Here is a 14620-nt window from a genome sequence, read left to right on the forward strand (position 1 = left end):
TAACCCAAAAATCCTTATGGGTACTCCAATACTGCTCATCAAGGGGGAAGTGTGTTAGAGGTAAAATGAGAGTGAAAAGAGACAGCAGACTTAATCGATTATAGTTATAATATATTTCCCCATAAATTAAAATAATATGTATGAGCACGTTAGGAATCCTTCCAGGGATAGAGTGCATACAAATGATGGGACATGCTACTTCAGTGTTATTAGCTTCTCTACAAATCTACCTCTGTAACTTTCAGACCATTTAAATCACATTGGAGGAAGTGCACATGAGCTCAAGTGGGTAAGAGACACTTATTTCCCAATTCCACTAAGAGATAGATTTTATCTACAAAAATGGCAGCCTTCTCCCTGAGTTATCAGTGGTAAAAGTATTTTTAGTGTAAGTAAATTGACTGTATATGCACCATAGTCTCCATGAGAAACAAGTACAGCTAAATATTTCCATGTGTTTTTCCCCAACTTTAATATATGAGCCACATTTTTAACTTTAAAGCATCTACTTTTAAAATTTTCATTTCATAATATATTCTTGGAATTTCATTCATCAACTTCATCTATCTGCTATCTGTTTGTAACACAGGTCATAGATGATACAAAAAATTATGTCTTTGTAAAATTATTCCCACAATTTAAATGTTATTACTTACCAAAAACTCTTTACTGGTCAACAATGTGAAAGTGCTTCCCCTTGGCCAGGTTAATTTAAAATAATGTGGTCTGGGAAAAAAAAAATAAGTTTCCATGAGATTTTTCTTATCTCTGTTTCCCATCTGGCTTGCTGTTATAAACATTTAATCCAGAGTTTGCTGCCAATGTTTCCCAGAAAGCCTTATAATTGCTTAGAATTTGTATGAACAGTTCCAGTCTGGTGCACAATTAGGGATGCACTATAAAATTTTCATTGCTTGATTTAGTTGAAATTATAAGATGGATAGGGAACAGTAACACCCATAGTTGTAGACCATAAAAATGACTACTAGAAATTTGCAAATAATAATACCAATAGATTAAATTTTGATGGGTAGTTTTAAGCCCCCAAACAAAGAAATCTTACGTCCAAACATAGATCTAGAATAATTAGAGACTTTATATCGAAAAAATAAGTTGAAATTTAACATTGTACAAGGTTCAAGAGGAAAAGAGGGAAGAAAGACTCATTGCCCTGTGCTTTCTTTAGTGCAAATATATACTGATTCCTGTAAGAAGCAATCTTTTTCTCTGGCCCCCTGTATTTAAGGAAACAGAGGTAATAGTGACAAAAGGTGATTGGTATCAATACACTGCCAAGATTTTGCAGATTAATCCAATTGGCATTTATTTCTGAAATAAGCTAATTGTGCAAAAGTCCTTTCTAAAGGACTTTTTGTCATGCTGTGGAGTATAATTTCCACTGTTTCTATAGTTCTTGAGGCTCCCAAATTTCTCTACCATTGGCCATGCCATTAGAATATATTCATTAATTTAAAAGAATGGTAGTTGGTCTGTGCCAGCAAGTGTCTGTGAGTGTTTATGTTGCCAACATCTAATTGAAAAGTATACAGTCCCACACTTGCAGTTCAAATGTTTCAGCGCTGTGTGCATATAAAATTAAAAGAATAACACTGCTGGGCTCTTGGCCTAAAAATGCACTTGAGTGGAGGAGCCAGGTGAAATGTAGATAATCCAAACAGAGGTGAACTGGAATTTCAGAAACCTTGCTATGGAAGGCCTGCTGTGAGAGAACCACTGTTCAAAGTGAGAAAATGCATTAGCTGTTAAATCTATTGGTGTAGAAAAGCCAATGTCAGCAACTCACTATCACATATCCAAAAATGTTATCTATCTGTCTATCATCTCTATCTATCTATCATCTATCTATCTATCTATCTATCTATCTATCTATCTATCTATCTATCTATCTATCTATCTACTTATCTTCTCACCTACCTAATTACCTAATGAATAGAGACATTATCAGGGGCTCTACTGGTTGGTCCATCTACAGGAAAGAGGACTCAGGGGAGAAACTAGGCTATCTAGGGAGTGTAGAGTTTCCAGAGCAAGATGAAACTCACACTGAATTTATAATGGAACCTGGAGACATACAGTAGTCACATTTTGGCTCAAGAAGTCATTTAAACACCAAACTTCCAAGCCCCGAGGACTGAGGATGTTTCTAGAACTCTGTACAAAGTAAATATTGCTATTTACATGTTGGACACTTCTATTTATATGCTGGACACTCTATTACTTAATTCTCCATGAATATTTGTGTACATCCTACATCTTGCATGCATCAAACTTGATAGTTGTTTTTTTTTTAGACGCTGTATAGAAGATCATGAGTTTCATAGAGTCTCCTTTTTCCTGTGCAGTGGTGTGATCTCAGCTCACTGTAAGCTTTGCCTCCCTGGTTTAAGCAATTCTCCTGCCTCAGCCTCCCTGGTGGCTAGGATTACAGGTGCCCACCACTGTGCCTGGATAATTTTTTGTATTTTTAGTAGAGATAGTGTTTCACCATGTTGGCCAGGCTGATCTGAAACTTCTGATCTCAGGGCCTCCCAAAGTGCTGGGATTATAGGGAGCCACCATGCCCAGCCCAAACTTGATAGTTTTATACCATCTTTCTGTTGAGGTAAAAATGGCATAGTCCTGTGCCATTCTACCCTGATTTTAGTGACTATGGTGAGAAGAACAAGGTTTTCTCCTTGGTTCAATTTCAAGCAATAAAGAAAAATACATTGTGAGCAGATTCACACAATCCTAACTCTGCTATTTAATACCTGATTGATATTAAACAATTCACAGTCAACGATTTGCAATCTTGTGAGCCTCAGTATCTTCATTGTAAAATTCAGCCTAATGGCTCTAACCCACCATGCGGATTATTCTGACAATCCAATAAGTAATGATTTCTCTTTCCTGGTACTTTTCTCTCTCCAGATTAATTGCATAGAGGAGTACAGATAACAACTTGCATCTATTTTTCTTTTTCTTTTAAATTCAACCTCATGCTTTCATGTCAGGCAATTCTGTCATTATTTATTGTGCTGTATATAAGATCACAAGTTTCATAGAGTCTCCTTTTTCTTGTAAAGTGAAAAAACAGTAATTACATCAAAGAGTTGTTAGAATTATTAAACAAGATTGTATGTGTATATGTCTGTATGTATACATGTGTGTATGTACATGTATATACCTATGTATATACTTTGTACAGTGAGGCAGTATGTTGCTTAATAAATACTAATAGTACTTGTGATTATTGATTTTTTATATGTATAAGGTTATAAACATTAAAGGTGGCAATGTGTTAGAAGAGAATATACATGTTTGAGTGGCTCAGGGAATAAAATGTTTCCCATGTTTGGAAAGAGGCTTATGATTTTCCATGTATTATCCAGAAAACTGGTGGCTGTAAAGACACATCTCAAACTTGGCTTACACCAAAAGCCAAAACACTTGGAACATATTGTCACCTACATTGTAAATTAGTAGATTAGAAACCTTGGGTTAATTTCTAATCTTCTCTTCCTTCTTTTCACTGGTGAAAACATATTTAAAAAACTTTAATATACTACTATCCTGTGAAGCAAATGTGGTCAAAATCAGAGATATGGACCTCACCTATAAGAAAGTAACTACACAATTCCAAACTTCCTTTCCATTCCCTTCCCTTCTTGTGAACCTATTGAACTGCCAGTTAGTATGAAAGTTAAAGTGTGAGAAACCACAAAAATGTCTCAGACCCCTTTATACCAAGCTCTAGAAATGTACTTGGAGATGAAGATAACCATAAAATGAGGACAACATTGTGAAGTTTCTCAAGCCCACTTGTCCACAGAAAGGACTGATTGTGAAGGTATTCTTAATGTTCCCTCTCAAGTTTCCTCTTCAAAGGATTGAAGCTAAATCTAGCTTGTGACTTTAGAAATCTCAGGCGTTTTCTTGCTTTGTCATAAACTTCTTCAAGAAGCATTTCTGCACTGAGTTTCTGTAGAGAAAGGTGGTGTCTGTGACTTTAAATGTGAGGCATATCCAGTGTTGGAGTAATTCAGTCATTGATTCTGCCCCTTTGAAAATGTTAGTAAAGGATCTAAAGTAATAGCATAGTATTTGTCCCCAAGAAAAACAACCTGGTCTGTACAATCGCCTCATAGAAGCTGCTTATTAGCACGTTTGAATTCACTGCCCAGGGGAATAACATCTAGAAATCCCTGAAAGGATTTTGGAGTGACACTGCCAAGGCATCCTGGGAACTATTGCTGAGTCCCTTCCAGTTCACACTTGATCTCTTGAACACACTGTTTAACCTCTCTGTATTTAGCCTGAGAAAGCTGAATTGCAGGGCCCATAATATTTGTAACTCAAGTCCCCAAATAGGGTGTTAAAGAGATGAATGAAGCAGTTTCCAAGAAGCTTGGAGGTCTGGAATGAAAATATGCTGAAACAGAGCACAAAGCTAAGTCCTGATCAGTCTGCATACAGCACATATACAGAACATAGATGCTCATCGTCTGATTTGTTCCCAGCGTAGAGAGCATCTGAGCATCAGTTGACTTTATCTTCTACAGCATGTGTTTAGGTGGGTAAATCAGTGTGAATGCACAGGGTTACTGCAACTGACTGTTTCAGTCTGTGCTGTTCATTCATAGCGTAACATGTTTTTAAAGATGCAGACTGCTGTAACTCCCGCATCCCTCTGCTATGTATTGCCACTTGCTTTTAAGATACTAAGTACCTTTTCCCTTTCATTCTTGAATTCTGGCGCCATTTTATCATAGCTTTCCTCTGATTTGAAAAAAAAAAAATTTAATACTATTAAGTATATGCACCTTTAATGTCATTTAAAAATATAAAGTCAAAAGTGAGAATGAGGGAAATCAATCGGATTAAAAAGTATTAAAGGTCAATGCTATTTAACCCACATTATATTATATTAGTTTGATCCTTAGAAGAAATTTTGATGACAATCACTAGATCAAGTTAGGAAGTTATATTAATGCTAATGCCTGTTTATAGGCCTTTAGGATAAAGGTATATTAATTGGCTTCCTGTTTTAGTAACATCCTGAGGCAGACCTATTTAAAAACTCCTCTTTAATAAAAAGTAATCATGTGCCTAATTCTCTTTCCTTAGTGCACATCTTTGCCTCCCTCTTGTCTGCTCATGCCCAACATAAGCACACAGACATGCCCATGGAAATAGTTATTAGGCAGGGACGGGTTATTAAAATGGAACAGATAGAGGTCCATGTCAAGATGTAGCTGCCAAAAAGTATCCTTACTGGTAGGGCCTCCCTTACTGACTGCCCCTAAAATTCCTAGCTGACTCATTCCTTATGTAAGAAATTGAAGACTGTCAAAATGCGAACATTTATAAATGTGGCAATACTGATATCTCAGAAGTCAAGGGAATGAAAAGGAATGGAGATCAGTTTTGATAAAGGGAACAGGAGAGGTATGTCTGTAAAACGGGAGGCTACTAAGCTGTCATGTGAGTAAAGAAAGAGGGGGCTTCTGGACAGTAAGCTAATAACAATATAGCAGTGCAAATACAGAAATGATGATGGAAGGCCGGGCACGGTGGCTCAAGCCTGTAATCCCAGCACTTTGGGAGGCCGAGGCGGGTGGATCACGAGGTCAACAGATCGAGACCATCCTGGTCAACATGGTGAAACCCCGTCTCTACTCAAAATGCAAAAAATTAGCTGGGCATGGTGGCGCATGCCTGTAATCCCAGCTACTTGGGAGGCTGAGGCAGGAGAATTGCCTGAACCCAGGAGGTGGAGGTTGCGGTGAGCCGAGATTGCGCCATTGCACTCCAGCCTGGGTAACAAGAGTGAAACTTTGCCTCAGAACAAAAAGAAATGATGATGGAAATCCAAAATTATAGTGGAGAGGTCCACCACCATGGTGACAAGGCCTAATATTATGTCACATTGGAAAGCTAAGGGAGTACAAATATTCTATGTGTTGAAGAGATCCACTCAAATGAATCTTAATAACTTCATCCAAATATGTGTAGGGATCCCTGCCACTAGAATGCTAAACATGAGACTGGTTGACAAGTTGATGTGAGTCTCTAGAAGAAATTAAAGCCTCAGGCACGGTGGCTCATGTCTACAATTCCAGCACTTTGGGATGCCAAAGCGGCCAGATCACTTGAGGTCAGGAGTTGAAGACCAGCCTGGTCAACATGGTGAAAATCGGTCTCTACAAAAAAAAAAAAAAAAAAAAAAAAATTAGCCAGGTGTGGTAGCAGATCCCTATCATCCCACTTACTTGGGAGGCGGTGGAGTTGCAGTGAGCTGCGATTGCACCACTGCTCTCCAGCCTGGGGAACACAGCAAGACTCCATTTCAAAAGAAAGCTATGGGCCTCATCTATAAGAGAGTAACTACACAATAAAAAAGAAAGATATTAAAGCACCACAGATGTTAAGTTGGATTAAAAATATGGGGCCAGTGTTTTGAACTATAATTCTACGACTTGATAACATTTTTGATGGCTGACTTAAATTATGTATACTTAGATTCAAATGTAAATGAAAAATAGTATTTATTTTGCATCTATCAAGAGCTTTGTATTCTCTATGTTCCCTTATTTAGATGTCTTAATGATTCTGTGAGGCACTTATCTTCATTTATCAGATGAAGAAACTGAGCCTTGGTGACAATGAATAAATTGGCTGGGACTTGTACTCAGCTAGTAGATGTTATCACCACAATCTAAAACTAGGTTTTTCTGGCTTCCAAGTCCATGGCCTTTTTACTAAACATCCCCAATCAGAGGAACTAAGCTCTGTCCCAGGCTTATGGTGCACTGATTCAACAAGTATTCACAATTTCCAAGCGCTGTCAGTACAAAGCATCCCTGCAGGGGAGGAAGCTAAGTGCAGAAGATAGTGAGCATATGCCATGAGTCTTTGAGACATACTATGCTGTGGTGGCGTGGAACTCTTCTGTTACTGAGTCACTGTAATCAACTGTTTTTTTCCAGTCACTGCATCAAAATGCAAAAGTACCAATGGACATTCTTCACCCTGGTTCAACATTTCTTCTGCCAGGTGCTTACCCACAGAACCAAGAATAAGAGATAAAAATTTTTTAAATATTTAGAAACCCTCCAAAATGAAAAGAGAAGATTAAGGGCTTTATAAAATATAAATGTTTCCTCATTGGTGACAGCCCTGCCACTATTAAACATTGATATATTAGTCCCCAAGACATTTACTGCCATCTGTTGGAAAATTAGTAGAATGAATACATTAATCTAAGATGACCACAAACATATACGTCATCACATAGCATATATGACCACAACATATATGTTACACATTGTGTAACAATCTACAACATACACGGATGCAAACCAGAAGACTTCAAGCAGGGATAATCATGCTTAAAATAAGCCTGACAGACAATATTATTAACACTGTTTTTCATTGATAATTTATTCAACTAGATAATAGAGACTTGAGGAAATGAAAAGTAAGAAAGATAGGTCTAATTGTCACATAATGTATTCAATAATTCATTTATACAGAAAATATTTATCAAGTGTCTATAATGAGTCAAGCTTTATACTGGGATCTAGTTATGGTGCAATGAATAAATAACCCAGACAAAATTATCTCCCCTTACAGAGTTTGTGTGGGGAAAAATAACAAAAACATTTAGATAAATATATCATGTATGAGAGAGTAATAATTGCTAAAGATAAAAAGTCAAGGATAAGAAATACAAAAATGCTGGGTGATAGGTAGTTTGAGAAAAAAACTCAGGAAATTCACACAGCGGGGAATAGTTTCAGTCATTATTAGCTATAGTGAAAGGCCTTATCATATGCAGGCATCAAACAGTCTTCAAAAGAATATTACCTTAGTAATGGGGCTATATTGGCTCTAAACCAAAGGCTGCTCTGACCTGCCCTAACAAAGTTCAAAACAAAGACTCAAAAGAATGCAACTAATCCCAAGTAACTTGACTTTATACCAGAATAAAATCCAATATGATTTTAAAAAGACAAAATTCAGCAGACAGCAATAAAAATTTCAAAATGTCTCATATCCAATCAAGAACAATTAGTTTTGTAAAGGAGGAAAATTTATCCAAAACCAAAAAAAAATTAATAAAAGCAGATTTAAAACATCAGAGATAATAACATTAGCAGACAAAGACATTGAGACAGCCATTACAAGTATACGCAGTGTATTTAAGAAAATAGATGAATATATAAGAACCAAGAGAAAAGCAATGGTAGATATTTTTAGATGGTATTGAAAGTAGATTTGACATTATAAAAGAAATAATTGATAAATTTAAAGATATAAAAATAAGTGAAGTACAGAGAGAAAAAAGAAAAATAAAGATCAGAGTATCAGTGTCCTGAGAAAATATCAAATAGTCTAACATTTGTATAATTGGTGTCCTAGAAGGGTGATGTGTAGAAAAAGATACTAATAAAATAAATGACCTAACATTTTCCAAATTTGATGAAAACTATAAAATTCCCTGTATTGGGTTGAATAGTGTATCTCCCTCCCAAACTCAGGCAACACACACAACAAATTCGTGTCTATCCAGAATCTGTGATAATGACCTTACTTGAAAATAGGGTTTTTGCAGATATAATCAAGTTAAGAAGACGTAAATTAATCTGTACCCTAATCTAGTGACTTGTGTCCTTATAAGAACAAGAAAATTTGGTCACAGATATAGATGAAGAGGCCATGTGAATACACAAAAAGATATTGGAATAAGGTACCTACAAGCCAAGGAACACTAAAGAATTTCTGGGAACCATCAGAATCTAGAAAAGACAAGGAAGGAGTCTTCCCTAGACCCTTCACAGGGAGCATGGCCCTGCCAACATTTTCATTTCAGACTTCTATAACCATGAAATTATAAATTTTTGTTATTTTAAGCCATGTAGATTGTGGTCATTTGTTAGTGGCCCTAGGAAAACTGATATACCCAGGGACCCAAGAATCTCAATGGATCCCAGAATACATAATTAAAAAATCATGCTGAGAACTATCATAACTAATTTTAAAAAATAAACTTATGGGTCTATGACAAAGAGACTTAGGAATCACCCTGAAAGGGCCCCAAAAGCTCAAAGTTAGAATGATTTGAGTAATAACATGAATAATGTAGTTTTGAATTCTAACCTAAAGCATAAATAAAATATCCACAAATTTATACTGATATACCACATAGTTTACTAAATAAATTAGACTAGATAAATCTCCTGTACAGAAGAATTCCAAATAATTTGTGTACATATTGCCCCCTACAAACAGTAACTTAAGTAGTAGCAGTGCCCTCAAATTTGAAGATATTTTTACTGAGTAAAACATTTTTGATTACTTTAAAAACAAATAAAATATTTGCTTAAGACAAAAACATCTGAAAGAATTCATCACCATTATGTCTACACTACAAAAAATGTTAATGTTAATGCTAATTCTTTAGGCAGAAGAAACTGACACCACATCATAAAGGAATGAAGAATGCCAAAAAATGGCAACAACTGGGTAAGTGTAAGAGATATTTTTCTTTCTTTTTTTTATTTTTTATTTTTATTGCATTTTAGGTTTTGGGATACATGTGAAGAACAATGCAAGATTGTTGCATAGGTACACACACGGCAGCATGATTTGCTGCCTTCCTCCCCTTCACCTATATCTGGCATTTCTCCCCATTCCAAGAGATATTTTTCTTTTTAGGTGTTGGGGGGACAGAGTTTTGCTCTTTTTGTCCAGGCTAGAGTGCAATGGTGCAATCTTGGGTCACTGCGACCTCTGCCTTTTGGGTTCAAGTGATTTTCCTGCCACAGCTTCCTGAATAGCTGGGATTACAAGTGCATGCCACCACACCTGGCTAATTTTGTATTTTTAGTAGAGATAGGGTTTCACCATGTGGGCCAGGCCAGGTCTTGAACTCCTGACCTCAGGTGATCTTCCAGCCTTCCAAAGTGCTGGGATTACAGGTGTGAGCACCTGCACCGTGCCTTTTTTATTTTCCTTTCCTTTTTTTTAGATGGAGTCTCGCTCTGTCACCCAGGCTGGAGTACAGTAGTGTGATCTTGACTCACTGCACCTCTGCCTCCCAGGTTCAAGTGATTTTCCTGCCTCAGCCTCCCAAGTAGCTGGACCTACAGGCATGTGCAAACACGCCCAGCTAATTTTTGTATTTTTTAGTAGATATGGGGTTTCGCCATATTGGCCAGGCTGGTCTCAAACTCCTGACTTGAGGTGATCCATTCACCTCAGCCTCTCAAAGGTCTGGGATTACAGGCATGAACCACTGCACCTAGCTATTTTTCTTACTTTTAATATATTTTTTGAAATTTAATATCTGTTTAAAGCCAAAATAATATTACTAAATTTTGGAATTTAAAATATATGTAAAAAATTTATAATCATAATAACACAAATGATGGGGAGGTTGGCAAAACTTTACTTTTTTGGGTTTCTGATATTATATGTGAAGTAGTTTTAACATAGGCCATGATAAATTAAAGAGGCACATTTTAAACTCTGGAACAACATGGGTTAAAAATAAAACAAATAAAAAATAACAAAACAATAAAAACTAAAGAGATATAACTAATAAGCTAAGAGGGGAGAGAAAATTGAATAATTAAAGAAAAATTTCAACTACTTTAAATGAATTAGAAGAGAAAAAGAAAAATCAGTTGAGAATACTAGAACACAATTACCAAGAGTGTACCTTTATGTCAAACCATATCAACGATTAACTGAAATTTTATAGTTAAAAACTTCATTTAGTAGCCAAAAACTGTCAGATTGGATAAAAAGCAAGATCCAACTATATGCTGTATTAGAAGACATGTGCTGACATAAATAAGTTCAAAATAAAAGAACCATAAAAGATATTCCATGTTAATAGTAATCAAAAGAAATTGGGAGTGGCTATAATAACATCAGACAAGGTAGACTACAGAGAAAGGAATAGTATAGATAAGAGAAGAATACTGCATAACTATAAAAGGATAAATTTTTCAAGACGAACTAAAAATTTTCAAAATACTTGAAGCATTTGGTTTGGTTCCAAGTCTTTGCTATTGTAAATAGTGCTGCAATAAACATATGTGTGTATGCCTCTTTATAGTAGAATGATTTAAATCCTTTGGCTATATACCCAGTAATGGGATTTCTGGGTCACATGGCATTTCTGGTTCTAGATCCTTGAGGAATCACCACACTGTCTTCCACAATGGTTGAACTAATTTACACTCTCATCAACAGAATAAAAACATCCCTGCTTCTCCACATCTTCACCAGCATCTGTTGTTTCCAGACTTTGTAATGATTGTCATTCTAACCAGTATGAGATGGTATCTCACTGTGGTTTTGATCTGCATTTCTCTAATGATCAGTGATGATGAGCTTTTTTTCATATGTTTGTTGGCTGCATGGATGTCTTCTTTTGAGAAGTGTCTGTTCATATCCTTTGCCCACTTTTTAATGGAGTTGTTTGCAAAATTTTTTTCCCATTCTGTATGTCTCCTGTTCACTCTGATGACAGTTTCTTTTGCTGAGCAGAAGCTCTTTAATTAAATAGATTGGATAAAGAAAATGTGGCACATATACACCAGGGAATATTATGCAACCATATAAAAGAATGAGTTCATGTCCTTTGCAGGGACATGGATGAAACTAGAAACCATCATCCTCAGCAAACTAACACAGGAACAGAAAACCAAACACTGCATGTTCTCATTCATAATTGAGAGTTGAACAATGAGAACATGTGGACATAGGGAGAGAAACATCACACATGGGAGCCTGTTGTGGGGCTGGGGAAAAGGAGAGGGGGAGGATTAGGACAAATAAATAAGGCATGCAAGGCTTAAAACCTAGATGATAGGTTGATAGGCGCAGCAAACCACCATGGCACATGTATACCTATGTAACAAACCTGTACATTCAGAACATTTATCCCAGAATATAAAGTAAAATAAAAAAATACATAAAGCAAAATCTGAGAATTTAAAAGTGATACAGACAAATTCATAATTATACTTTGCTATTTTAATATTTCTTTATAACTGATAGAATAAGGAGACACAAAATCAGTTTAGAACACTTGAAAAACTCTAAAACGACTTGACCTAATCAATATTTATTGAACATTCCATTAACAACAGAATACATATAGAACATTCATCAAAGAGACATGTCTTAATAAACTGAAGAGATTTGAAATAATACTATGTATATTACCTGTTTACAGTAAAGTTACCCTAGAAATCACTACCAGAGAAACCTCTGAAAAAAACCAAAATATGTGGAAACTAAGTAACATACTTCTAAGTATGTCATGGATTAAAAAAGAAATCAAAGGGGAAATTTAAAGGGACTCTGAAAGGAATAAATATAAAAACACAATATACCAAAATTTGTAGGATGCAGCTAAATCAGCGCTTAAAGGGACATTCATAGCATTAAATGCTTATATTAGAAAACAAAGAATTCTCAAATCAATGATGTAAGCTTTCCTCTTAAGAAACTAGAAAAGATGAGCAATTAAACCAAAAGTAAGTAAGCATAAAGAAATAATAATAGTAGAAATTGATTAAGTAGTAAATACCAATTGGATAATACAGTCAATCACCCAAAGCTCTGCTCAGTGGGAGAGAAAATTATGATTTTCTCATTATTGTCTTTCAGAGTAACCTCTGAGTGGGACTATCATCCATCACTCTGCCCAACCACCATTTGAGAACCAAACTTAACCACTTTCCTCCTCCACCAACTAAATGTAAGAATTATTCTCCCAGTGTGGTCACAGGTGTGAGCTGACAGAAAGGCAGTCACAACAAAACTGGTCAATTACATGGAATTATGGAGTACGTCTCCATGTGGCTTATTTGTGCCCTCCAGCCCTGTTCCTACTCAGCACCAGATACACCAATATTGGTTTACAAAGGATTGCTGCTAGACATTCCTAATACTATGAATTTATGGGATTGACAAAATCCAGCTCATGATGAAAAATTTTAGCCACTTTTTCACTTGACATCCTATGGTTAGATGCTCCATTTTTATGAGAGTATTTTACATCAAGAGCTGTCTTTTGAATTATGTATAATTCTCTGCTGCATATGGCATGGCCTCATGCCAGAACTCTAGCTGTCTATGTTATGATTTTCCCACTGAGATTTGTCATAAACTCCACACAGCTTCTTTTTCCACCATAAATATTTCCAATTCCCTAGGATTTGCCAAGTCCTATGGTTTAAGAAGTAGGGCTGCTTGCACCACAGCATGGACCTGCTGCAAAGCCTTCCTGCTCTGGACCCTACTCAAAACTGGCAGCTTTTTATGTCATCCAGTATATGAATCAAAGCCATATTGCTAAACGTAAAAAGCACTCTGCCTCCAGAACTAGAGGAGGCTTACTAGGGATGGCACTTTCTTATTAGTAGCAGAAAATTTAAGATGTAACAATTTATCCTTTATAATAAAGAGAAATTTCCACCATACCTTCGACACAAGCTACCAAAACTTCACTGATGGGGTGGACTCATATTTATATGGAGTATCTCCCACACTTTGGTATTCATGTGTTTTTATTTCTTACCAAGGCTCAATGTCCGGTGGTCAGGAGAGAAAGTGGAGGTAGGTCTTGAAGTGGGAATGACAGACCTTAATAGTGGGGAGTAGGCTACTTTTGCAGGCCCAGAGGGTTCAGAGGTACTGGGCTTGCAAGATTATTGAATGCATTGACCAAATGTCTCATCCAAAGCCTCAGGGCTCCACTCCTTTCTATCAGGGTCCTCACCTTTGTGGGATCTCCCCAGAAACATTGCTGGGCCTGGAAATTCAAAATTCTCTGGAGTTCTTATAATTTCTTATTTATTTATATTTATAAGATATAAGTTATCTTATAATTAAATTCTAGGACCAATCTTTATGTATTCCACTCTCCAGCACCAGAAGAGGATTTTTAATTGTTGCTCTGGAAGTCCTCTACATTTTCAGACTTTTGCCTTGCATTGGTGGTTAACCACCTCAGTCTTCCATCGTCTTTCTCCACCGCATACATTGTACCCAGCAACAGCCATCTAATCCCATTGTCCTTTTTCATTACTATTCCCTTTGAACTTCTCAAATGCCTGAGATATTGAGTCCACCAATGCATTTCCTTACTCCCACACTCCATCTCAGTTTACCACTAGCGAAAGCTGTAATATTTGCACCACTACTGCATGCCGCAGCTTCCGGAACTCTGCCTATAACAATGGGTTCTCATTGATAGCTAGGAAGTGACCCATCTCCCAAGTTTGGTTTTAGAGTCTGCCTCCATTGACCAATCCTCACACTAACTTTTCTAGTTCAGGTTCCCTGAAAACACTGTTATGGATAGAAATCTGAATGTGGGAAATGCATGTTTTCAGGAACTACACTTGTAAGTGAATAAGGATTGGGCAGAGGGAGAAGATAAACTATCATAGAGTCACAACAGAGACCTCAATCAGTAACGAGGAGTGTTCTGAAGCTGGGGTGGCCCTTCATAGATCTCCTGGGACAAGGGGGGAAGGCTTTTGTGCCTCCACAATAGCCAGTCTTTGAACATGGGCTGTTTCCAGGGAGGAAG

At 36.6% G+C, this 14620-nt stretch overlaps 1 long non-coding RNA gene across 3 annotated transcripts in view; it reads right to left on the reverse strand.

The window, feature by feature from the left end:
- LOC118154488 (uncharacterized) overlaps positions 1 to 14620 on the reverse strand; it is a 73798-nt gene that overhangs the window by 20353 nt on the left and 38825 nt on the right. For all 3 annotated transcript variants that reach the window (XR_004744429.3, XR_004744430.3, XR_013526510.1), the window contains exon 4: positions 657 to 726. This is a non-coding gene — a long non-coding RNA (uncharacterized LOC118154488). The remainder of the gene's footprint in view (positions 1 to 656; positions 727 to 14620) is intronic.

The sequence above is a fragment of the Callithrix jacchus genome, chromosome 1 (assembly GCF_049354715.1).
Source record: "Callithrix jacchus isolate 240 chromosome 1, calJac240_pri, whole genome shotgun sequence".
NCBI lineage: Eukaryota > Metazoa > Chordata > Mammalia > Primates > Cebidae > Callithrix > Callithrix jacchus.